Source organism: Rattus norvegicus, chromosome 12, assembly GCF_036323735.1.
Source record: "Rattus norvegicus strain BN/NHsdMcwi chromosome 12, GRCr8, whole genome shotgun sequence".
Classification (NCBI taxonomy): Eukaryota; Metazoa; Chordata; class Mammalia; order Rodentia; family Muridae; genus Rattus; species Rattus norvegicus.
In genome coordinates this window covers 968,728-995,744 of record NC_086030.1, presented here as the reverse complement: position 1 = coordinate 995,744, position 27,017 = coordinate 968,728, and the positions used below count along the sequence as shown (strand labels likewise).

General features: G+C 43.7%; 3 pseudogenes; 1 reads left to right on the top strand and 2 right to left on the bottom strand.

The window, feature by feature from the left end:
- LOC108351588 (uncharacterized) overlaps positions 1-27,017 on the bottom strand; it is a 55,684-nt pseudogene that overhangs the window by 11,389 nt on the left and 17,278 nt on the right.
- LOC134478876 (uncharacterized) overlaps positions 1-27,017 on the bottom strand; it is a 45,263-nt pseudogene that overhangs the window by 11,389 nt on the left and 6,857 nt on the right.
- LOC134481226 (partner of Y14 and mago-like) lies at positions 22,923-26,540 on the top strand (annotated as a pseudogene).

Sequence of the window (27,017 nt, the reverse complement as noted above, 5' to 3'; positions counted from 1 at the left end):
GCATATGTATGCACTGGTGCACATTTTGAGAATACACATGCACACACAAACACACACACACACACACACATACACAAACACATGTACACACACATGCCCAAACATATACATACACATACACAAACACATGTACACACACATGCCCAAACATATACACACACATACACAAAACTGTACACACACACACACAGAGAGCTTTAAAAAGAATATAGCATGTGTTTGTATATTTCATATAATTATTTTAAGTACCAAATTAAAGTGTTTAAAAATATATCAGCACTTCTCACAATAGACACTCTTTTAAGTAGATGTTATGGTGTTTCCTACCCACTTCACTCACTCCTGGGGTGAGCCACTCTCAAATTTCCTTCCTGGGAGTGGTTTCATTATAAAAGTCCCTAGCAACAGAGCCTGTGCTTTTCTCACACAGGATTTTAGGAGTTAGCAAAGGTCTTCTGGTTTTATGGAACAAAATAACTTCAGATTGCTTAAAATTTTATTTGTTTTTTGTTTGCTTTTTTAGATAATGAGTGCTCTGCTGCATGTACACCGGCATGCCAGAAGTGGGCCCCAGATCCCCTCATAGACAGATGGTCCTGAGCCACCAAGTGCTTGCTGAGAGTTGAACTCAGGACCTCGGGAAGAGCAGCCAGTGCTCTTAACCATCTCTCCAGCCCCCAGAGAATATTATTATCCTAGAAAAAATGAACATGGTAGAAATTGAAGTTTTTCCCATTTACTTACGTATTTAATAATATTTGCAATTTTAAACTTCTTTATGATCGCCCGGGAGGGCCTGAGCATTTTTGTTCAATCCTTTGTAGGAAGCAAGGAGGAAATTATAGTTGTTTTCTTGGCTATTTTCAGTTCACGGAGTTTATGCCTCCAGCAGAGCACAGGGAAAGCACCTTGCTTGGACCAAACCAGCTACCAGGTTCCTCTCTTCTTCCTGCAGAGGAGAAAGTTCAACCTCAGAATGTACTATTTTGCTGCTGAATTTATGTGGTTTGAAGGTTGGGGTCCCAGAGAGCTGATTAAAAGTAGGGTATTAGCTCTTAGAAGTTTATCTCCATGTAAAACACCTGCAATATTTTGTTTCTGCTACACCCACTGCTCAGTCTGTGAGGTCATTTTCAGAGGATTTGCTGACATAGGAGGGTCCACCTGAGTGTGAGCAGCAGCATCCCATAGGCTGGGGTCTCATCAGAGTAAGGGGGAGCAAGGACAGCATGCCTAATCCCCTTTTTATTCTGTTCCTGTGTGCTGACACGGGCTGAGCTGTTGAAAAAATGCCTGCAGCTAGATCCTTCCCAGTTGAGAGCCACCTGACATTAGTGCTAAGAATCAAACATGGGTCACCTGGAAGAGTCACAAACGCTCTGAACTGCTGAGCCATCTCCCCATCACCCAAGACTCCAGCTTTTATACTAAGGCAAATGACATTACAAGGAACACTCTCTGACTGACATCTTACAGGAGCTACTTTGACTGTTGTAATCGACTACTATGGAGCAACGCAAGGAGCAGGGAGATACTCAGGAAGCCATCACAGCTGAGGTCAGCTGATGAGGACCTGGTGGGGCTGAGCAAGAGCAGAGAGGGTGAAAAGTGGACGGAGGCTCAGCACACTTGGATCACAAACACTGTGGACCGTGGTGCATTGCCTGGGACATGAGAGAAAGAAGGAGGGGGAGTCAGGTAAGACATTGACCTAGTAAACAAGAGGCTGGACTTGTCATAGACTCAGAAATAGAAGACAGAGTCGTTCAAGTTTCAGGAATGTCCCTGGCTAGTTTGGGACAAGCTAAGTTTTGAGAGATCTACCAGACACTGGAATTCCCAGGGGAAATGAGCAACTGGCTATGAGTCTGGGGACACTGCCTTTGGATTACACAGGGCAGCATGCCAGCATGTAGCTAAAGCCATGAAAATGCATGGGAATGGGAGAAGAGAAGAGATGACGAACAAGAGTCTGTGTGGCTCTTCAATCCAGGGGAGAACAGTGGGGAAACTGAGGTTTCCTCAGCAAAGCAGGGTTCCTGAAGACCAAATGGAGAGCAGATACAAGACAATGGAGCAGCCAGTATCAAAACAGAAAACAGGACTAAGAGCCACTGGATTTCTGGATGTAGCAGTCACTGCTAATTTGAACAAAAGCAGTTTGTTACACAGTGAGTCAACTGAGAATTGCAAAAGGGGATAGGACACAGAAAGGGATCTCCAGGGAGTTCTGCTCTAGAAGATAGGAGAAGAAGGGTTATTAGCTGTGGCAGTGGGGTTGACAGAGGTGTTTGTTTGTATAAGAAGGTAAGTAGCACATAGTGTTTAAAATGGGAATTGTGACGACTGCTCTTGCTTATGGAATTGATGGTATTAAGCACCTAGGAGATTAGTAAAGCATGCCTCTGAGTGGCTGGGATGCGGTCTTAGAATGGAACAGCTCACCGTGGATGTGGGTGGCTCTCCAGAGGCTGTGGGTTCCAATTCAGATAAAGGATGTTGGGAGATAGGTCAAGATTACACTCTGGTTCCTGGCCCCCATGTCAATTGGCTGTTCCTCGATTGGAGCTTTCCTCCCACCCTAGTTTCCTCCCAGGATATTCTGCCTCTCCACAGGAACCAGCTGACCTGGACTGAAACCACAAGCAAGGAAACAAAAGCAAAAGATTTCCCTCCTTTACATGATTTCTAACAGACAGTTTGTCCCACCAGTAAGTCTGACAAACACAAGACTAACCCTGGCACTCATGGGCTGGGAGTTTAACAGAAGAGAAAGAAATAGCTTCAGATAAAGGCAGCACTGTTCACAGATGGGAACACGGGGTGCATGGGACACTTGTCCGAAGGAGTTTGGAAAGCTTCTTTTCTTTTCTAGCCATTTCTGTTTTCTCTGAGAAATAGGCCAATGGCTGAAGGCACAGATAGGAAAGGAGAGTGAGGAAGATGGAGAGCAGCCACTGTCATGTAGGAAAGTGTAGGATAGAGTCAGAATGTCTAGACTAGGGAACAACATATATACACTCGAAAGACAACTTAAAGATCGTATGTATTGGTAAGTTTCCTCTGGCCATTTCTCCAGTAGCATGTGTGCAGGTTTAGAGAACACTCAGGGAGTCAGCTTTTGAAAAAGTATATCTTATGCATGTGTTAGTTCAGGGAGTAACCAGGTCAAGGACATGGCCCTGAGGCTTGGATAGAGTAGTCACCTACATTGTTGGAAGAACATATCTTTCAGAGCTGTGGTAACTGAGCACTGTTTACATTTGCTCACGTGATCCCCATTCCGCATGCTCTTCAAATTATTGTGGAAATGAAATGCAAGATAGAAACAAGGACGGAGTCTACTCTTCATTAATGTGAAATTATGAAGTGCTGGGCTCCCCTACAGGTAAAGGAGAGCCTGATGGGTGGGCTGGATTCCTTGTTGCTATGAACTACAGTGATGACTTAGTATGTTCACAGTTTTAGCAAGAGCTGAGTGAAATGAAGGCTATGGATATCAACTGTGCCCCTTCACAGAACCATAATGAGAGGCTGGCATGTGGGTGGAAGTGTTTGTGCTGCAAAATTAGAGTCCCAATCCCCCTCTCACACTTCCATTTTTAATACGCTCAATAATTTAATGAATGACGTGGAATTCAGTTTTGCTTTGTGATTTGAATCCACCTAGTCTTTTGTGTGTGTACAGCATTGATGTGTACAAGAAGCAGTGCTGGCAAGAGATGCTCTTAAATGATCTTTCATCTATTTTAAGAATATCTGGGATCTTGGTGTGGGAAGGGAAGTGATATGGCACATGCGGCCTGTCCCTGGGACCACATAAACTTTTAGCGTCTTGGGTCTGCTGTTGCCAAGTAGTGTTCTTGGAACCTCACTTTGTGCATCTGGGAAATGGGGTGATGACAGCCTTAGGGGTTGTGCCCATGAGAATGATGATGACCATGCTTGCAGAGGAGCATGGGTATTATTTATTGTCATTGCTGTGGTTGGCAGTGAAGAGAAGAAAAGAGACGGGGATCTGCCCTGCCTTGTTTCAGAGTACTGACCATCTTGGTTTAATTAAAAGCTTTATGTCTACTGATAATTTTATTCTCAACCAGTTATTTCTTCTGCAAAACCTTCACATATTCGAGATTGGAGGTGATTTTAACTGGTATCCTTGCACTTAAATAAGAATAAGATTGTCGGCCAGTTTGGTAACAAAACAGCTTATATACAGTATTTAAGGATGGAGTTGCTCTCTCCCATATATAAGCCATTAGTCATGCAGCCATTGAAATGCAAACCCATCACAGTGAAATAATATAAAAAAATTTCTCCTTCTCACTTGCACGAGCTACATGGTGTATTCGAGTATTTGGTCACCACACATTGCCTGGTGGCTGCAGCACTCAACAATGAGGACAAAGAACACATCTGTCACTTTTCTGTTGCCCTCAGGCTAATGCCCTAAATAAAATTCCTTAAACATACAGCAGAAAACCAAAGACATCAGGGCACCTTGTCAAGAAAGACAAATTTTCCCACAAGATTGAATAAAATTGGCCATAAGTTTTTTATGGAAGGTGTGGGGAAAAAATAAATATTTTAAAACTATTTTAGAAGTTTTAACAGTATACTTCATTTTTCATAGCAGAAATTCATGCAGTCAATAAATATTCATCAGGTTTATACCATGTACTATCCTCTAAGTGAGGGAATGGGTGTGGATAGATGAGAGAGGAGTGTTCAGGGACATGTGGGGGAAAGTAGACTGGATAACACTGGGAATAAAGAGAAGGAAGTAGACTTAGGAGAGCAGAATTAAGCAGGTCCCCTTAGATAGGAGTTTCGAGAAAACTATGATGAGTGGACATGGTGGGGCTCTCTGAAGAAGAGTGTCTTCAGAGGGTATTATGTCCCTGAAACTGGAGTTAATGTGTTTGGAAGTCACCATGTGAGTGCTGGGTACCAAACCTGTGTTATTATAAAAAATAAAAATGGTTTCTTTTATTCCCCACTAGTATCAACACACGTGTCATCTGTGGGTTATTTTCATCTCAGTCAGCAAATATGTCACCTGCTAAGCTCCCTCCCATCTCACACTGCTGATGGCTACTCTCTGAAACCGGCAGCAATCTATCTACCCATTAAGTCCCCAAGGCAGGTTGTTTCCACACCAAGCATACACACCCCAATTTCGTGGCAGGCTTGGTGCTTCCTGCCATCACACCTTCTCTTGAACTCAATTAAGTCACCACATGAAAGAACACATCACATAATAACCTCTGATCCAATTGATAAGATAATTTGCCCATCTAGACAACACAAAGTCCTGTACATACCCATCCCTTGGAAATATTCACTATTACCTGTATCTATACACAGAAAAGAATCTTAACATCTGCTGCCATGTTCTCCCAGGTCCTTTCCCTCCCTCTGACTCCTTCTCTCCTGATTCTCCTTCACTTCTAAAGAGAGTTCCCACTTCCCTTCCTTTTTGTCCAATGACAGGCCTTGTTTTTTCTGGCCTACCTTCACCTGCATAATACCATCAACCTACAGACCTGCATGCTCTGTAATTGTACCAAGCATTCTTAACTACTTGGCCAACTCTCCTGTCCTGACTTGTGCAGTTTCGTGCTCAGTCTTAAGGAAGAGTGGTCTGTCATAGAGAAATAGCATTGGAGGCCAACTTTTAGAGTTGAGAGCTAAATTACCTAAACTGTTGTTCATAAATTACATAATCTATGGCTTTTTAGTACAAGGAAGAGATTAAGATTAAAAGAGTAGAGTGCTCTTGTCACCTGAGTACAGGAAAGTCGCCTCTTAAAATGAGGGTCATATTATCTGGTATGGGGAAGGAAAATGGGAAATCTAGGAAAACTTTCCTAGATGTTATAGTTTGTGATAGGAAGAAGGGAAGGTGAGAATTACTTTTCTTATGCTGCTGTTTTTACTAATACTAAGGGGTCCTGTGTTGGATAGTATGTCCTGAACCAACCCAAGAAGGCTGATGTGAAACAAAAACAGACATTTAAAGTTCGTAAACTTACAAGAGCTTTTCAAGGTAAAACTATCAAGACTGGGAGTGATGGCATCCACCTACAATCCCAGCACATGAGAGCATGAGAGGCTTAGATAGGGAGTACAAGGTCAGCCTGGGCTATGGAAGGAAGGAAGGAAAAGCAGAGCAAGTCTTTCTTTGATTATATATATATATATATATGTATATATATATATATATATATATGTATATGTATATATATCCATATATATATGGATATATATATGGATATGGATATATATTAGTATTGGCTTTATTATATGGGGTGCACCTTCGCCTGGAGTTGTATAGATGGTTGGATACAAATGTATAGAGATCACTTCAAAAATAAGACATTTAAAATAGAATAGCATGAAAACTAGTAGACTAGCCAGGCCTGGTGGCACATGTATGCCCTGTAATACTAAAAGCACATTACAATACTTGCAAGCATGTAGAAGTTGGGCAGAAGCAGAAGTAGAAAGATCAGGAGTTCAAATCCAGCCATGGATTCCCCATGTCTTCTCTTAGAAAAATTAAAAGAAAAACAAATAATATGAAAGACTAGTAAGTAGTATTTATATAAACCCTACAGACAGATAAATCACCCACTAAATTCTAAACACTGCTTTCAAACATAGGAATAATTCAGATCAGGCTGCAAATTATCACCACCATCGTAGCATCAGATGTTCTAAGGAGAGACATCCTTGTGCCTTTTGCCCCTGGGAATAGAGGTTCCAAGGAATTGTATTTTTCCAAGGAGTCTCCTTGGGGAAAAAAGAAGTAGAAGAAGAAAAGAAAGGAACTTGTTCCCTAGAAAAGGTTTCACAAGGAGAGAGTGCCACTGAGACAGTGCCAGGATCAACAATGGGTGGAATGGACCACATCCTGACCACTTTGTATTCAAGCCTAATCCTGTGCAGGAGCCTGAAGATGGACTTGGCTGGATGAGTCAGTGGGTCTCATTATTTGGTTTCCTCCTAATGTGGCTAGTTGTATATGTACACACACACACACACACACACACACACACACACACACACACACACACACACACACACACAGGCACAGGCACAGACACACACACATTTGGTGGTCATTTATCCAAACTTGTTAGAGCGCCCAGGGCCCAGACATTGACTGTAGGACTTGGGTTAAGGGATGACTCTGTACTTAAGGTGTTTGCTATTTACTTGAGCAAAAGCTGAAGTAATGTGGAATTACATGTCATGCTCCTAGAAATCCTGGATCTTATTCTTAAGAGCTGAGTAAAGCAATGTGTTGGAACTCAGAAAACACAAATACTTCAAAGTGAAGCCTGATGTTTTTGTTTGTTTGTCTGTTTTTTGTTTGTTTTTTAAATTAACAAACCAGCTTTAGGAGTTCTGGCTTGCAATCAGTCCTCCTTTGCACCTGAAATAAAAGCTAGGTATCATTTCTGAAGCTCCTTTATCTGTGTAAAGGTCCTAAGGATGAACTTCCTGATGGATAACAAGCAGGAGACAAGAAGAGAACTCACGCCCATAGATCCCAGACAGACTGTGCTCCCAGATGCTGTCACTTCTATGTGCCTGGCCCATGTCCCCTATAAAGCACTGACTCCTCCTCTGAAATTGGTGTGGCCTCACTTCTGTCCTCCTCATAAAGAATCCTTAAGCCACAATCGTCAGGGCTCGTCTCTGAGTTTCATGCTCAGCGTGACAGCTGTCTACTTGCACATTAGTAATTCTGTTCCTTTATTTCTGCCAATCGTTGATTTGTTTCTGCAAACTCAATTACCAAAGCCCCAAAGACTGGATGGAAGGAAGGTCAGTTTCTGGAGATGCACACCTGCAAGGACCTTAATCGGCATCTGTTTCTGCTCTGTCTCAGCACAACAGGAGCCACTGTAGAGCATAAGCCACATCTGAGTTAAAGATCACAGTCTGATTAGAATGTGGAAATTGTTAAGCAATGAAATGTTCTAGATCTTGTCCTATATTTACTTCCTTCATAGTTACTTATTATCAATGCCTATATGTTCCCTGATATCACTGTTGAGAAAGGTAGGCTGATTCCACAACAGGCTTCAACTTGGCAGTTAAGGAGACTAGGCCTAAATATCTGTTTCCATGAACTGGGCAATTCCAGGCCTCAGCAGTTAGCCTGAGGCAAGGACTAAGGGTCACCAGCAGTTTTCAGACCTGCCTGACAAATTTCCAGTCCTGACACTCCCATATAGTTGAGATGGACCTGACATTATCATAGAGGTCACTCTCTTAGTCAGATTCCTATTCCTCCACAAACATCAAGACCAAGAAGCAAGTTGGGGAGGAAAGAGTTTATTCGGCTTAAACTTCCACATTGCTGTTCATCACCAAAGGAAGCCAGGACTGAAACTCAAGCAGGTCAAGAAACAGGAGCTAGTGCAGAGGTCATGGAGGGATGTTACTTACTGCCTTCCCTCCCCTGGCTTGCTCAGCTTGCTCTCTTATAGAACCCAAGAACTCCTGCTGAGGGACAGCACCACCCACAATGGGCTGGATCCTCCCATCTTGATCACTAGTTGAGATCACTGCCCTGCATATTGGTCTCATGGAGACATTTCCTCAAATGATTCTCCTTTCTCTGTGATAACTTCAGCTTGTGTCAAGTTGACACACAAACCAGCCAGTACAGTCACCTACCCCAGGATTCCCTAATGTACTTTAAATCATGCCTGCAAACTCATTGGTAGTCTCTCTGACTTGCTAATGGGGGACTCCAGCATGCTGGATTTCTGCAGAATAACACACTCAATGAGTCCGGGTATCATTCTTTGGCAAGCCATGGGCCCTCATTCTTGTGACTATTATGTAAAATGTTTGAGATGTTGTAATTTAGATCACAACAACCCTAAAGGTGCAAATGTCATCTGACAGCATCTGAAACCTATACCAGAGATTTCCCTCCTGGGGTATTAGCCAACTTATCCTATATTTCCCTATTAATTCACTTAGTAAATTGATTCTAGACTGTCTTTTGTTTTATTATTATAAAAGATCATGTTACTATCCCCCTGGTGTCAGGTCCATAGGAAACTTCAGTTCCCCGAATCCCAAGGGGAAGTCCAATGAGCTCAGCCTGTGGCAGTTAGGTAAGAGTCAGCATTCCTCTGGAACTTGTGAAACTACCTTCTGTTCCTCTTACCCAGGAGAAGGGACACATGGGTACCTGTGGTTCTCATTACCCTGTGAGAGATCCAGGCTTCTTCAATGTTACAGGTAACCAGGTATTATTGCACATTTCAGAGTCCATGCCAGCATACCAGCCTCCTGCGTTCACAGGCTCCCTGCCCCCAGCCAGTCAAATTCCTTACAACCCTGCTATTCTCCCTCTTTTATCTGTTCTCTATGCTCCTGCAGAGAGTCTGGCCCTGTCCAGTCTGTTGGCAATGTTCAGTTTACAGCTTTCTTTTTCTGCTCTGGACTCTTCTAGATTCCTCTGTCTGCGCTCTTGCGCTCTCTCTCTCTCTCTCTCTCTCTCTCTCTCTCTCTCTCTCTCTCTCTCTCTCTTTCTCTCTCTCTCATCTTATATCCAGCAAGTTGAATCCACCTTTCTGGTCACATTTATTTGACTCTTAGCCCCTTGGATGCAAGACCTTTGCTTTGTGCCAACATGTGTAAAATGCATATCTGAATACAGAGCTTAATACGAAATACATCAGTGTTAATGACGTCATTGGTAATGTCTATACTGATCATATGTTAAATGATAATGCATTGACTAGAACCATGATGTATTCCTCAAATTTCGCTCATTTCTTTTGACCTATTATTTTTAAAATATAGGACTATTAGAAAATTTGAAATCACAAATGTGATTTGTATTTTATTTCCATTATGCGTTGCTGGTCTAATTTTTTCTTTTGCTTAACCTTTAAAAAAATGCCTTTTCATAGAAGAAAGTTATGTTTCTCCCCAGTGTCTTTCTGTTGTGGAGGAAAGGGATCCATGAAGCACTGGTGACATGGTTCCTTCCTCCAGTAGGCTTCTCTGCTTTAACAAGTGGCTCCCAAGCTGGTCCTGCTGCAGAGCCCTACTCATAAGGTTTTTGACTGGAGACTTACCCTAAAGCCACCAGCTAGCTAGCACACTGAATTAATGTCTCCATCTCCTGGCTCAGTGTTGCTGATGCATGCCATTTCTGCTGACTCTGGAGAGCAGAGCTGTCGGCGCCAGCACAGACACGGTACCGAGAATCGGGCGAAAGCCTACAGGATGAAAGAAACACACATACACACACACAGGTTATCGTGTCAAGCCAGGAGAGGAAGAGAGGAAAAGAGAGAGAGAGAGTGGAAGAGCAGAAGGAAGAGTCAGACAATTCACACTGAAATCATCACTCACTGATTTCATGTAGAAAACCTGCCTTTAATAAAGCATTAAGTGATTGTAAAATTTGAGGACTAGTAGTATCTAAAAAAAAAACGAAAACTTTTAATCAATTGTAAAACCACAAGCCACACATTGGCTATCAGTATATGAATTGAAAGCTTGATTTTTAACATTTAAAAACAGTGGCAACAACACGTAATTTAATAGTCTGTGTTGAAGCTTGGGGAACTGAAGAGAATAAACAAGTGATCCAATCGTACATGTAGCCTTTTCATTAGATGAACCACCTATAAATACACTAAGCGCATTTTCTATGGGTTGCATGCACAAATGTACAGGAAATACAAAAGAATGCAAGGAATAAAATTATCAATTTTGCCTGAAATTTGTATATGTAATAGGCCAAATATTTGTATTTTGTAATAACCAATTTGATTGCTGTTTGGAATAAGGTATGTTTCACCAGGTTTCTTTTTAAAATACTTCCATGACTCTAGCCTACAATTTTGTACTAATGACAAAAGCTTTATCTCCAATGAGGATAACAAAGTTAAGTCCTCTGGTAAGGTGAGGTACTTTGGCAATTAACATATCCTTAGAAGCTTAAAATTAGTTTCAAATATTCTTTTCTGGAGTAGTGTAACAGCTACTCCCCAAATATTAAAGCTCATTTTGAGAGCAAAGATTTGTAGTAAAAATTTCCATATACACTGAAAGATTCAAAGTTCTAACTTCTTACATTGAAGAAGCAAAAAAATTACATAATAAGGCTATTAGCCATTCTTTTGTAAAAATTTTTAATGATATCACTTTATGGGCTCTCTAAAATTATAAGCAAGCTCACAAAATAAAAACAATCGCCAGGATGTAAACAAACTGCATAAAAACAATCCTCTAAATCTGTCTTGAAATGGCGGTTGAAGTAAGCAAACAAGCTCTAATGCTCTCACAAGTTCTAAAACCTCATCAATCCTTCGTAAATCTTGTAACAATCTCTACCTGTTTGATTTTTTCTCAATTATAAATAAGTTTGAGTTAGTCAATGAAACACTGGCAATCCTTAATCACAATCCTTAAATTCTCCTTGTAACACCAGAGCACAACCACAAGGTCACCTGAGTTCTGAGTAGTGACTAGGCAGCTGTCCTTGGGGCAGTGGAATTAGCATTAAAATACAGATAACTTCAGGGCAAACCACAACTTTGGAAAGCAAAACTTAACCTCTAACAAACTAGTCTCCAAAATTCAGTCTCCAAAACACCGAGTCTATCCTTCATGCTACAAAGTTTGACTGCCAATTCCTACATATGAACGCACGATGGTGCGGTCTCCAATACCTCAACAAAGAGACATTGTCCTAAATTCTTTTAGAAGCCTGGTTTCTAGAGTACGAATTCTATAAAAATATTTTCTCAATTTAGACCTGTTTCCCTAGGTTGGCTCATGCCACATGTTGTCCAGAATGACTCCATCCAAATTACCAGCTTTATGTCAACTTTCTGTCACCAATATTATACCTTTTTAATCATATCCAATAACTTAAAAGCCAATAGTCCATAACCAAGGCATGTAGAGCACATTTATACATTTAAAACCAATCAGAAACAAAATTGAAGTTGCTACACCTATCTTTAATATTTAGACCAAGCACCATTTTTACTTTTCTAGCTATGATTTTAAGAGAAGCACCTTGTCACCTGCTAAGTCTCATAATAAGTCAGGGATTTTTCTAAAAGAAACAACCATCCGCTCCCTTAACATAGAAGCTGAGGAGCTGTTGGTGCCTTTAAGATCAGCTCGTGGAGACGCTTAGCCCTCGGGCAGCTTCTCCAGCTGACCTATGCTCCAAGCTACAGGTGCAGGGCTCTAAAGGTCGATTGAAACTGCTTTTCACTCATTTGTTCCTTCTCGAAAGGAGTTAAAACCAAAACAAGGTGTGAACGATTGACAGATAAAGTTTTTACCATTTTTCCTTTTGAACATGAAACATAAAACATCTAAACAACGAGAAACAAAAACCACAGACATAAACTGACAGACATGGACAGCTTGGTGCACCAAGGACAGACAATAGACATAAAGGGAAAAAACTAGATGGTGTCCCACCGAAGGGACACACATATCCTACCTATGGAACCCAGAACCAGAAATAAGCATTTCTCCAATAGGAGCCAGCAGAGAGGCAGGACGTCTCCTGCTTTCTCTCTGTTCGTAGGAGAGCTCTGAAAAGATTTTTCTCTTTCTCCAAAACATCTGCGGAGAGTCCGGGAGGACTGTTTTTCCCAAACCCATTCTCTCTCATGTCTAGGGTGTAAACTATCTCTAGTCAGGGTCCAAAGACTAAAATATAACTCTAACAGAACGCATATGCAAAAACACTTTACCATGACCTTGTCCCTTTTTTATGACAAGTTTTACTCAGGCTAGCCCAAATCATCCAGGCCTTTTCTGGCCCATCTTACCTCCAATCCGTCCCTTCTCCTATGCCGGCCGTGCTCCAGGGACTTCCCTTAGGTGGTACCCCCTTTCTTCTCCGATCTCGGTGGGACCTCCATTTGTCGGCGCCAGCACCGACACGGTACCGAGAATCGGGCGAAAGCCTACAGGATGAAAGAAACACACATACACACACACAGGTTATCGTGTCAAACCAGGAGAGGAAGAGAGGAAGAGAGAGAGAGAGAGGGGGGGGGGAGGAAGAGCGGAAGGAAGAGTGAGAGTGAGGAAAAAGAGTGAGAGACTCCTGTAGCTTTATTCACCACTTATATACCCAAGTCTCCAGATAGAAAATAACTGGGAAGCACAGTGGGAAACCCTGGCTCGTGACTACCTGGCTCATGACTTCGGTAACAAAAGACCAACTAGGAGACCTGAATTAATTAGGGAGAAATCCCAGAAGACCAGCCTAAATCTCAAGGATAAAGGCTGAGGAAGTAAAAGGCAGAAGTAAATTGACCACCACCCAGGTGTGGTCCAGGTGTGTCAGTTCCACATGCATCAGCCGGGCTCAGCAGAGGTCATGCAGTGGAGACACCGGGTGTTACTACTTGGTCTTTTCTTCCCGTGCCGTAAATACACGGGAGAGGCCTTGAAAGACCCCAGCTTAGCAGCAGTAATGCCATTTTGCAAGGCTGTACTTAAGATGACTGGTTCAGAGAAAGGTTAGAACACTGAGTACACAGCGGTTGCCAAGCAGGATGTGTTTGGTTGAAGGCCTGGCAACAGGACGACTGCGGTTGAGCACCTGACAATGAGAAAAGCCCCGGGAGAGGTCCCACACCCTGGTGGGGGGGCCGAGTCAGCCGTTATGTTTCAGGAAGGTAGCTAAGAAACTTGCCCCTGGGCTGAACCCTTGCCACATTAGAATCCACCAATTATATCCCTGTAACCATGCATCTGCTTCTGTATGCTTGCTTCTGCTCCCCAAAATCCTATAAAAAGCCCATCCTTGGTTCCGTGGGGCGCGCCAGTCCCCCGAGTGACTGAAGCGCCCTCAGGTGCCTGTGCCTGTGTATCCCGACAATAAACCAAATCCTCTTGCTGATTGCATCCTGTGGTGTCTCGGTCTGGTCATTAGAGTTGGAGGGTCTCCATCCCGAGGGAAAGTTCTCCCTGAGAGCTTTTCATTTGGTGCGTTGGCCAGGAAAGGAGATCCTCCACCCAGGGACCACCGACCACCCACTGGGATGTAAGCCGGCCGGCGTCTGTCTGATTCTGTCTCGTTCTGCCTTATTCTGACTTTTCTGTGAGCGCTCAGCCAGGTCTGTTCTGTGAGCGCTCAGCCAGGTTGTTTGGAATTTGGGCGGGACGAAGAAGGAGCTGACGAGCTCGGACTTCTCGCCCCGCAGCCCTGGAAGACGTTCCAAGGGTGTTAGGGGCCCGACTTTTCGGGGCCCAATCTGGGACTCTGGTTAGAGGAGGAGGATCCGGACTTACGGCACCTCTGTCTGTATTTTTGGCTTTCAGAGGGCCCCGGACCTTTGCCACCTCCATCTGACTTTTTGCTTTCAGTTTGGTACCAAAGCCGTGCAGCACGCCTGTCTGTTGTTTGTTTGACTGTTGGTGTTGTTTGTTTTCTCTGTGTCCTAATCTTCCTTAGAACTAACATGGGACAGTCTCTACCTTTGTGAAATCAGAGCCTTCTAAGAAACCTGTCCTCCCGGCAGACCCAAACTCCCCTCTCATAGATCTTCTCTCTGACAGGCCCGGCTGAAACGGAGGAGGCAGAGCCGCCGGCGGGCCACAGTCTGATAAGGGTTTCTCCCCTGTCGCAGGGAGATTGCGCAATAAGCGCTAGGTGATGCCAGATTCAACCTCCCAGACTTTCCCACTTAGACAGGGAACCGGTGGCCAGACCCAATACTGGCCGTTTTCAGCAGCTGACATTTACAATTGGAAACAACACAACCCTTCTTTCTCCAAAGATCCGGTGGCACTCACCGACCTAATAGAATCTGTTTTACTTACCCACCAGCCTACTTGGGATGACTGCCAACAGCTCTTACAGGCCCTCTTAACCTCAGAAGAAAAACAAAGAGTGTTCCTAGAGGCCAGAAAGCATGTTCTGGGAGATGATGGGCGTCCCACCCAGCTGCCTGAGGAAATTGATGCTACATTCCCACTTAAGAGACCAAACTGGGATTTTAATACAGCTGAAGGTAAGGGACACCTACGCCTTTATCGCCAGTTGCTTCTAGCGGGTCTCCGAGGGGCTATACGACGCCCTACTAATTTGGCTCAGGTAAAACAGGTATTACAGGAAGACTAAGTTACAGAGGTTAAAAAATTTACAGGGCTATACATTACAGGATTTACTTAAAGAAGCTGAAAGAAAAAGAAGATAGAGTTCGCAGAGAGAGGGAAGAGAGAGAATTGAGTCGAATCTTGGCCGCCGTAGTTCAGGGCCAAGAAAGGAAGGGAGATAGGGGGGAGCTCGAAAGGGGCTGAAGCTGGATAAAGATCAATGTGCCTATTGCAAAGAGAACGGGCACTGGGCCAGAGAGTGCCCCAAGAAGCCTGGCGGACCCCGAAAGCCTCGACCACGAACCTCCCTCTTGGCTCTAGATAAAGATTAGGGAGGTCAGGGCCAGGAGCACCCCCCTGAGCCCAGGGTAACGCTTAAAGTTGGGGGGCAGCCAGTTACTTTCCTGGTAGACACAGGATCCCAGCATTCAGTCCTCACCCAAGCTTCAGGACAACTCAGCGACCGGACGGCCTGGGTACAAGGAGCTACTGGTGAGAAACAATACCGATGGACTACGGACCGCCGGGTTCAGCTGGCTAACGGTAAGGTGACCCATTCCTTCTTACATGTTCCGAACTGCCCGTACCCTCTGCTGGGCCATGACCTGCTCACCAAACTAAAAGCACAAATTCATTTTGAGGAAGGAGGGGCCCAAATAACTGGACCCCACAGAACTCCCCTTCAAGTTCTAACCCTACAATTAGAGGATGAATATAGACTATATGAACCGGGACAGGACAAGCCACAATCCCTAGAAATAGACACTTGGGTCACGAATTTTCCACTGGCTTGGGCAGAGACTGGTGGGATGGGGTTGGCGCTCCAACAGCCCCCCTTAATTCCAGTCTCCATAAAACAATACCCCCTGTCACATGAAGCTTATCAAGGTATAAGGCCTCACATTACGAGGCTTCTGGATCAAGGCATCCTAGTTCCCTGCCGGTCGCCTTGGAATACGCCTCTTCTGCCTGTTAAGAAACCCGGCACTGGAGATTATAGGCCAGTACAAGACTTGAGAGAGGTCAACAAGAGGGTAGAAGATATTCATCCGACTGTTCCAAACCCTTACAATTTGCTCAGTAACTGTTCATCGATGAGAAACAGGGGTATGCTAAAGGGGTCCTAACACAAAGGTTGGGACCCTGGAAACGCCCTGTGGCCTACCTGTCTAAGAAATTAGACCCTGTGGCCTCCGGCTGGCCACCGTGCCTAAAGATGGTGGCTGCTATTGCTGTCCTGATCAAGGACACTAGAAAATTGACTTTGGGACAGCCACTCACCATCCTAACATCCCACGCAGTGGAGGCCTTAGTAAAGCAGCCCCCAGACCTCTGGCTCTCTAATTCTCGCATGACCCACTACCAAGCCTTGTTACTGGATGCAGAACGGGTTCAGTTTGGGCCCGTAGTCGCCCTCAATCCTGCCACCTTGCTTCCTCTACCAGAGGAGGCAGAACAGCATGACTGCCTACAAATCCTCGCAGAAGTACATGGAACCAGGCCGGACCTATCGGACCAGCCTCTTCAGAATGCTGACCACACATGGTACACGGATGGCAACAGCTTCTTGGCAGAGGGAGAGCAAAAGGCTGGAGCTGCGGTCACTACGGAGGACAAAGTGATTTGGGCGAAAGCCCTGCCTGCTGGTACCTCCGCACAACGGGCTGAACTCATCGCCTTGACTCAGGCGCTCAAGACGGCAAAAGGTAAGAGGCTAAATATATATACAGACAGCCATTATGCCTTTGCCACGGCACACATCCACGGGGAGATCTACCGGAGGCGGGGGCTGCTCACATCTGAGGATAAAGATATTAAAAATAAGGCTGAAATTCTGGCCCTCTTAGAAGCCCTATTCTTGCCCAAAAGACTGAGTATTATGCATTGTCCAGGACACCAGAAAGGGCATAACCCAGAGGCACGTGGAAACCGGCTGGCCGATGCCACGGCGCGAGAAGCGGCAATGAGCAAACAAATCTTGCCCTTAAATAGCCCAGACCAACCCACGCCCCCACCAGTGGGACAAACCAGTTGGGTTTATGCCCATGAGGACATAGAGCTCCTAAAAAAAAAAAATGGGGGCCATCTACCACCCTCAACTAAAACAGTGGGTCTACAAAGAAAAGACAGTTATGCCAATAAAAATGACTTTTGAATTGATCTCCTTTCTACATAAATTAACCCATTTGGGGTTTAAGAAGATGAAAACCTTACTAGATCGAGAAGAGATAAATCTGTGTTTTTTAAATCGGGACAAAGAGATACAAAAGGTGACTGAGAGTTGCAAAGCGTGCGCTCAGGTTAACCCGAGAAGGACCATGATTGGACAAGGAGTTCATCCTAGGGGACACCGTCCCGACATCCATTGAGAAATTGATTTTACTGAAATTAAACCAGGTATATATGGATACAAGTATCTCCTAGTGTTTGTAGACACCTTCTCAGGATGGGTCGAAGCCTTCCCCACAAAGCACGAGACTGCAAAAATGGTCACCAAGAAGCTCCTCGAGGAAATCTTTCTCAGGTATGGCATGCCTCAAGCGTTGGGGTCGGACAACGGGCCCGCTTTCGTCTCCCAAGTAAGTCAGTTGGTGGCCAAATTGCTGGGGATTGATTGGAAATTACATTGTGCCTATAGACCCCAGAGTTCAGGTCAGGTAGAACGCATGAATAAAACAATTAAGGAGACTTTATCCAAACTTACGCTTGCAACTGGCTCAAAGGATTGGGTGGCCCTCCTTCCCCTAGTTCTATATCGGGCCCGGAATACCCCGGGCCCCCATGGTCTAACTCCTTTTGAAATAATGTATGGAGCACCACCCCCATTTGTCCATTTCTTTGATTCAAACATTGCTGATTTTGCTGACAGCCCTTCTCTGAGGGCCCATTTACAGGCCCTACAGATTGTGCAGAGAGACGTCTGGAGACCTTTGGCCGCTGCTTACCAGGACAAGCTTGAGCATCCGGTGGTGCCACACCCGTTCCAGATTGGAGACACCGTGTGGGTGCACAGACACCAGACCCTCTACAACACCACTCAGAAGATTCCCATCGGGAACTACTTCCTGCAAGCCCCAAAAGGCACATACTGGGCCTACAATACCGGACTAACACCCTGCATCTCAGCCACAGTCCTCAACCAATCCTCTGACTATTGTGTATTAATAGAAATTTGGCCCAAAGTCACCTACCATGAATCCGAGTATATATACTCATTTTTCGAGAGACAGACTCGTTTCCGACAAGAGCCTGCCACCCTGACTTTAGCTTTACTCCTAGGAGGAATCACCTTGGGGGAAGTGGCCGCGGGTATAGGGACCAGGACCACTGCACTCATTGAAACTGGCCATTTCCGTCAGTTACAAGCAGCCATGAATGCAGATCTTAAAGCTATAGAAGAGTCTGTGAGTACATTAGAAAAGTCCTTAACATCGTTGTCTGAAGTGGTCCTCCAAAATAGACGAGGGCTAGATATGTTGTTCCTCCGCGAGGGTAGATTATGTGCTGCTCTAAAAGAAGAGTGCTGTTTCTATACAGACCATACTAAAATAGTAAGAGATAATATGGCTAAGCTTCGAGAATGCCTGGCCCAAAGACAAAAACTGTTTGATTCCCAACAGGGATGGTTCGAGGGGTGGTTTAACCGATCCCCTTGGTTTCCTACCCTCCTGTCTACCCTGATGGGACCCCTACTTATTCTTCTCCTAATTCTTCTTTTTGGACCCTGCATCCTTAATAGGCTGGTACAGTTCATGAGGGATAGACTTTCAATCATTCAGACCCTCGTACTGACGCAGCAATACCATAGGCTGAGACAACAAGAGACAGAAATTTCTTGACCAAGTCGAGTGAAAGATTTCACTCAAAGTTAACAAAAAAAAAAAAATGAGGGAATGAAAGACCCCAGCTTAGCAGCAGTAATGCCATTTTGCAAGGCTGTACTTAAGATGACTGGTTCAGAGAAAGGTTAGAACACTGAGTACACAGCGGTTGCCAAGCAGGATGTGTTTGGTTGAAGGCCTGGCAACAGGACGACTGCGGTTGAGCACCTGACAATGAGAAAAGCCCCGGGAGAGGTCCCACACCCTGGTGGGGGGGCCGAGTCAGCCGTTATGTTTCAGGAAGGTAGCTAAGAAACTTGCCCCTGGGCTGAACCCTTGCCACATTAGAATCCACCAATTATATCCCTGTAACCATGCATCTGCTTCTGTATGCTTGCTTCTGCTCCCCAAAATCCTATAAAAAGCCCATCCTTGGTTCCGTGGGGCGCGCCAGTCCCCCGAGTGACTGAAGCGCCCTCAGGTGCCTGTGCCTGTGTATCCCGACATTAAACCAAATCCTCTTGCTGATTGTATCCTGTGGTGTCTCGGTCTGGTCATTAGAGTTAGAGGGTCTCCATCCCGAGGGAAAGTTCTCCCTGAGAGCTTTTCAGCCTCTGTCCAACAATCCCATGACTTCTTAACTGTGGCCATGCAGTTACAAAGCGGCCAGACCCAAATCCAATATGGCACTACATGTTCCCACACCTCGGTACATTTTGCTCTCTTTTACAAACCCATATTTGTAATCTCCCATGTATCTTACTTTCTTCTGAGCATGTCTCTTTCTCTTAAGCTTCATGATTATGTCTAAAATAAAAATTATCTTTAATAAAAGGCTCCAACTCTTCTGATAAACTGTTTAATCCCAAAATTCTTTTCAATATTGAAGCTGGGAATCCTGGATTGTCCTTAGTCAAAGTTCCTAAAATTCCCAGGGAACTCATCAAGTTGCCAAGGTCAGCAGAATGGAGTTGTGTCTCTTTTCCCTCAATGCTGAGGTGTGCTGGCATTTGAGAAGCGGCTTTCGTTGAGAAGTTAGTTCCCTTAGTATACCTGAGGAAAAGGACCAACCTCATCCTGTCAGACACAGGGACACAGAGGAGAAAACTACTTACTAAATTTGATACAATCCTTCCTAAATTCCCCATTGGATCCCACTTATTCCTTTATCATCTGATGTAAGCTGACCTCATGCCTGTCCACTCTTTATCAAAATGGTATCTACAAAACAATACAAGCAAAAAAAAAAAAAAAAGCAACAACAACACATTTGCTGGGGCCTCCTGCATTAGCCCTTATTCAAGAAAATTCCTCCACAGACTTCTGTATAGCCACGTTTAAGGGGAGAATTTTTCAACAGAAGTTCCTTCTTACCTGTTGATCCTGGTTTTTGCCAAGGTGACCAAAAAGAAAAAATAAATCTAACCAGACAATCTGTAAGCAGCTGCATCAAGGGAGGGGTTCCTGGAATGTATAAGTACATCAATTCATCGAAGGGATAGTTATCTCTTGTATCCTTTTAAGGTCTTTAGATGACTTATGTTTCAAGGTTATAGTTTTCTAAGTTTGTTTTCTGTCCATTTGATTGACAAATCCATCTGAATTAATTTGATGGGAGGAGCCTATGCTATGTATCTATATTATAGGCCTTGAATAATTCAGACTGTCATGTTTCCACTCAGAGACAGAAATATAATTCATATCTTATTCTTTTGACCAAAAACCATGTAAGGGACTGGAGCGATAGCTTGGTGATTAAGAGGCCCAGTTGCTCATCCACAGCACCCAAGTTCAAGTCTCAGCACCCACTTCATGACTCATAACCATTTGCAGGGTATAAAAACACCTAAATGAAATGTAAAAAACAATGTTATTGATCTTGGTGACACACATACCTTAATCTCAGCATTTGGAAGGCAGAAGCCCAAAGATCTCTGTGAGATTTAGGTCAGCCTAGTCTACAGAGTGAGTCCCTGGATAGCCAGGGCTGCACAGTAAAACCTTGTTCCAAATATATACCTTTAAAAAGCAATGATATTGAAGCTGTAGTAAAAAAAAAAAAAGTGTCCAACTTCTCCAACAAGGATAAGATGGGACAGATGCACTGCTGAATTATACCAGATATTTTAAGACTTTACACGTGTGTGTGTGTGTGTGTGTGTGTGTGTGTGTGTGTGTGAGTGTGTGTGTGTGTGTGTGTGTGTGTGTGTGTGATGTACTTGTTATGGAGAGAGTCAATTTATACCTTCGGGAGAGTGAGGTCAAGTGTGTGGGTGTGTGTAGAGTAACGTTTTGTAATTTGTGGATTGCAACCACTTTGTAAGGTTATAGTTAGGGGTCACCAAAGCACAAGGACTCTATTAAAGGGCTACAGCTTTAGGAAGAGTGAGAAGCACTGATATACAGGCTAGAGATCAATATTAAAGGACTTTTTTTATTGTTAAAAAAGATTCTTTTGAATAGCCAGAGGAATCCTGATCAAAACCACAAATGCTCCCAGTATCACATTACCTAATTTCAAAATTAGACTGAGTCAGGATAATAAAAGGCAGGATTTTATTTAAACACATGCATTATGTGTCAATGGAATAGAAGAGAGGACTGAGAAATAACTCATGTAGTTACAGCCATCTGATCCTTACTTAATAAAGGTGTGTTGGAGAACAGGTAGTCTTAAACAGGTGATGTCAGGCAAATTGAGTAGCTACACATTGAAGAGTAACACTAGATCCCCGTCTCTCCTGCTCTATGCAAATCAACTCAAAATGGATCAAACTCGGTAACTTAAGACCCCAAAGTATTCTGGAGAGGATATCTTTGCTCAATCATTCATGTAACCCAGATTAATCTCCATCCTATAAAGAAGTAAAGTAGGGAAAGACAGTGTGGCACATTCCAATCCTAACCAGTGCCTGCATAAACAGGCAAACTCTGTGAAGTCTAGGCCATCCTCTTTACATAGCTTGTTTTAGACCATCTAGGGCTTTACAGTAAGATCTTATCTAAAAACAAAACCAAAATAAAACAATGATAGCTAATAAACAATATAATTAGATGGGCAAATGATCTGAATAAAAATTTCTGTCTCTCTATCAGTTTCTGTTTCTCTGTGTCTTTGTGACTCTGTCTCTCATATGTGTGCATGTGTGTGTTTCTGTGTGTGTGTGTGTGCGTGTGTGAGGGTGTGTGTATGAATCGGGCCTGCAGCCAGAACTGGATGCTGGGTAAATATTCTACCACTAAGCCACAATTCCAGCCTTAAACTCCTAAACAGATGTACAGAAAACCAATAAATATGATTTTAGCCACCAAGGGAATACAAACAGAAACTCCACTGAAATTCCATGTCGCCTCATGCAAAAGGATGACTCTGTATGTAAAGAAACTTAGATCCTGGCCTGTTGACCCAGGTTCAATTCTTCGAACCAATGTAAAGGTGGAAGAAGGAACCGATTCCATAAAGACTCTCTCCAACCCTCAGCTCTGCCCTGTGGTACACATATCCCCTGACATATATATCAGTCACACATCCAAATAGTATTTGTGGTTTTAGTTTTTAATACAGAAATAAATGACTATAGGTTTACATAGCTGGTAGGAATGTGAATTATCATAATGGCTGTAGAGACTAATATGGAGGCTACTGAAGGAATTAAAAACAAAACCACTATCATAATCCATATATACCACTTCTGGTGGATACTCAAGGAAAAATATGGGGTCATCCTCAGAGTTTATCAGAACATGATCCGATGAAAAATTATTTTTTTTTTGCAGAAATGCCTGATGTCTAGAGTGTGCCTGTGACTGAGCCTCCAGCTTATGTGGGACTTTGTCCGGGATCCAGACTTCCAATTCCTACAGGACCAGAGAGTACCTTGCAACCACATTTCCAGACCAGGTCAGTACAGGGCCTGAGGTTTGGTTCCAGTTTGCTCAGGTTTCCCTCGAAATACTGCAATTTTGCTTCCAGTGGTATCTGACACCAATATGGGTATGAAATCCTGAAGTCTGAGGTGCCAAAGGTTACTGTCAGGCCTCAAGTCTTCCTTTCTATGTTTCTAGAGGTTACTTTGGGCCTGTAGCTCTGTGTTTAGTCACCTGATTGTAGACAGGCTATCTGGTCTGCAATTGGGTATCCAGTCTCCAACAGGTTTGTAGAATCTGGGGGTGACCAAACTTTTGACTCCATCTGGTCACCTTGGTGCTTAAGGTGTTGCCCCATGCTTGATCCTGTTGGCACATAGCGAGTACTAGATTGCCTAAGTCACTCATCTGAAATCAAAGTCAAATTCCCCCAGTCATCATAGCTGGACTGCATGCAGATCTAAGTTACAGAAACCAAAGTATCCAATACATAAATAATTGAAATGTCCAAGAAAGAATTTACAGCCTTACTATTCAAAAGAATTGATGATCATAGGAGTCAAATACATTCATGAATTAAGGAAATATATCTAAAACCTTGTCCAGATAGCCTCAAAAGTAAACGTAATAGTTAACAGAACAGTAGTAGAATTTCAAAATATAGAGGAAAAACTTTGGAAGGAGATTGAATCTTTGAAAACTAAACTAGTAAAAATATTTGAAGAGGATGGTCAAACTGGTAGAAACCACAACAAAGACTGTCATTAAGAGATAAGATTACTGGATTCAGTCCCCACCTCCAAAATAAAAATAAAGGAAAAGAAAAAAAAAAAGAGATAAGATCATGCACAAGAACAAATCTCAGGCATAGAGGACAAGAGGGAAAATAAGAAGCATAAACAATATTCCAAAGATCCTGGGACACATTAAAGAGTCCAAACCTAAGAATTCATGGGGTATAGCAGGGAACAGCCGAAGTAACATTGATTGGATGAGACAGACTTATATTTCAGTGAAATTCTAGCAGAAATCATCACAAATTTATAGAAATAATTAAGCTTGCAAGTATAACATCCATGTAGAAATCCAAACAGACAGAACCAGAGAAGAAATTCTCTGTGACATACAATCAGGATGTCAAAAATACAAAATAAATAAATAATTCTAGCCAGGCAGTGATGGTGTATGCCTTGTGTTTAATCCTACCATTTGTGGGACAGAGGCAGGCAGATCCCTATGAGTTCAAGGCCATACTGGTCAAAAGATCGAGTTCCAGGAAAACTAGAGCTCCACAGTAAAACCCTGTCTTAAAAAAGAAAGGAAGGAAGGAAGGAAGGAAGGGAGAAAAGAGAAGGAAAGAAAACTAAAAGAAATAATCCTAAAAGCAGCATACAAGAAAACAACAGCTAACAAAGAACTGAACCTTGAAGCTGTGTTATGCTCTGGGAGCTAGAGATCTGAGATTAATGTCCTAACTTCCATCTCATCTACAGCCAGGAGTGGGTGGGAGCAAAGTCCTTCACTTCAAAGCTCAAGCTTGCTCCTCTGGTTAGGCAGCTGCCTTGTTCCTGAGATTCATGCTAGGGGCTTCTGTATTTAATATTCCTGTAACTCTCCCTCCTTGGTATTTCTGCAGCTGGGTTTGAATACGCAAAGGCCGTCAAACCTTGTATTCCTCTTGAAGTATTCCTGGATTAGAAGTTAACTCAGAGCACACCAAGCAATTAGTAGTAATCAGCTGAGCTATTTACAGGTATACATGTAGAGTCTTTCCTGAATTATGAAGTGCATATGGGCTCTCAAATGTTGAATAGAGAAGTGGCCATCTGTCTATCCACCCTGTCTTCCCCATTGGTTATCAGGATCATATGCAATCTGAGTGCCCTGGCTTCTTAGATGTTTTCCTGACTCTAGAGTCTCCATTGTCTGGTGTTATTCCCATATGCTGGGAAGAACTCAACTGTGTTCTGAAGGATACACAGGGTTTGTGGAAGGAGATGAATATGAATGAGCCTTCTAGATATAGAACAAGGGGGCACCTGGGAAGAAGCAGATCTGGCTGAAGAAAAGTGTTCTTCAGGCATCCGTCATGTCAGTGACATAAGGTGGTGGAAATTAAGAAGGTAGCCTGAGCAAGGTTTCCCTGTAGAGACAGTGGGTTATCTAGAAGACAGCTAGAATTTTTAACCCAGAGGCCAGGGAGTTGTTCTAAGTATATCCTCTCCAAACTCACTCTATGGTGCCTGCATTAGGTTTAAAATGGACCTAACTCATCCACTAGACAGCAACAATGATGCATATAAAAGGCCTAGTCTACTTGAGTTCTGAAACTCAAAACGAGCCAACACAATTCCAGATCCAACCCAGGTCACCTAAAAAGCAATTTTAAAAAGGAATGAATGCTGCCATTTATCAAGAGCTTAAAAGCAGGACAATTCCACTTATTACCCCTAGAAATTCATTTTTTGGGTTCGATGGCAACTCTCTATGTAACTGACGAGACCAGCGGCAACTACACTGCCTCAACACAGAGACCCGATCGGACAAGGCACAAGCAGCGGAGGGTCAAAGAAGGATACGTGCTCCAAGAATCCCAGCCTATGAAAACAAGTATGTGAAGTTTTTCAAGAATAAACCAGAACTTCCCCCAGGGCAGTGCCCTGACGCCACCACACAGGTCACCCCATCCAGACCTGACAGTGGTGAAGCAGGCCTCTCCAAGACAGACAAATGCAACCTGAAGGAGAAGAGGAGCCAGCCACAGGAGAAAGATGCAGAGGCCTTGAGCAGGACCCTTGATAAGGTGTCTGTGGGACACTCAGCCCAGACACCCAGTGCTCACCATGGCCCCCAAGCCACATCTCTAGCTGCCTTCCATGCACCCGATTCTGCTGCTACCACAGAGAAAGCCAAGAAGATCAAGCACCTAAGGAAGAATCTGATAGGTGGAGGAGCTGCAGTAGCACTTCCAGGCCGGGAAGTTCAGCAGAGAACAGCTGAAGAAGCTGACATGGCACAGGGTTCTGGAGGAGGAGCTGGAGGACTTGGAGTTGGGCCTCTGAGGCTTCAGGAATAGTGGAGTGGACTGAAGAACAAACCATGGGGTGCTCTGGGGTCCAGGGAGCATGGGCCACAACAGTCAGGAGGGGCACTCCCATACTGGCTCACTTTCCCCTCCTGTGGCCTGACTCTGTCCGCTAGAGGCTAGGATCTCTCTTCTTCATCCCTTCTCCTTCTCAGCTCCCATTTTTGAACTTTTCCCTTCTATCCCATTGTTCACAATCTCAGTGATGACCCCAGATACCTCTGCTGCTGATATAGGTGTCTTGTTGAAAAGGAACCCTGAGAGGGTGGGAGTCTGTCAGGGATCTGAGACTGAGGGTACAAAGAGTACCCAAGATTTGGAGTCTTAGTTCCTGTTCAGTGTTTATGAATAACTTCTGTGGCCACCAAAACCACCACCATCTCCACCAACTACTCCTCCTCCTCCTCCTCCTCCTCCTCCTCCTCCTCCTCCTCCTCCTCTTCTTTCTCCTCCTCCTCCTTTTCATCTTTTATTTAAGAATGTAAGAATAAATTCAAGTAGATGACAAAAAAAAGTTCACTTACTGTTTGTAGCAAACCTATGTCCTGTTGAGATATAGTGGTTTCCATAGATTTATTTATTCGCTTGTATTTGTTTGTTTCTTTGTTATTATGTCCACAGGTGTTTTGCTTGCATGTATATCTGTGCACTAGTGTGTGTGCCTGGTGTGTAGAAAGATCAGAAGAGGGCATGAGATCCCTGGGACTAGAGTTATGGAGTGTTGAGAGCTGCCATGTGGGTACTAGGGATCCAAACCAGGTCTTCTGAAAGAGCAGCCACTGTGCTTAACTGCTGATTCATTTCTCCAGCTCATTTCCATATTTCAAATACAGAAAAGAGGAACTCTTTTGATTAACCATCCAGGTAGACAAGGCCAAACAACGACCACACCCAGATTCCTTTTTCCAGTGTATAGGCTCTGAACTTTTGTTTTGTTTTGTTTTGTTCTGTTTCCAATGACATGTGAAGGGACAGCCTGTATCTCTTAAGCTGAGAAGGGCCTGAATACATAGCCCTATTTTTATTGAAGCAGGGAATTTTGGGCGCTCCTACCCTAGAAATCTGTCAATCTGAGCTTCTTCAAGATCTGATCAACTTGTGAGGAATTAACCCAGCAC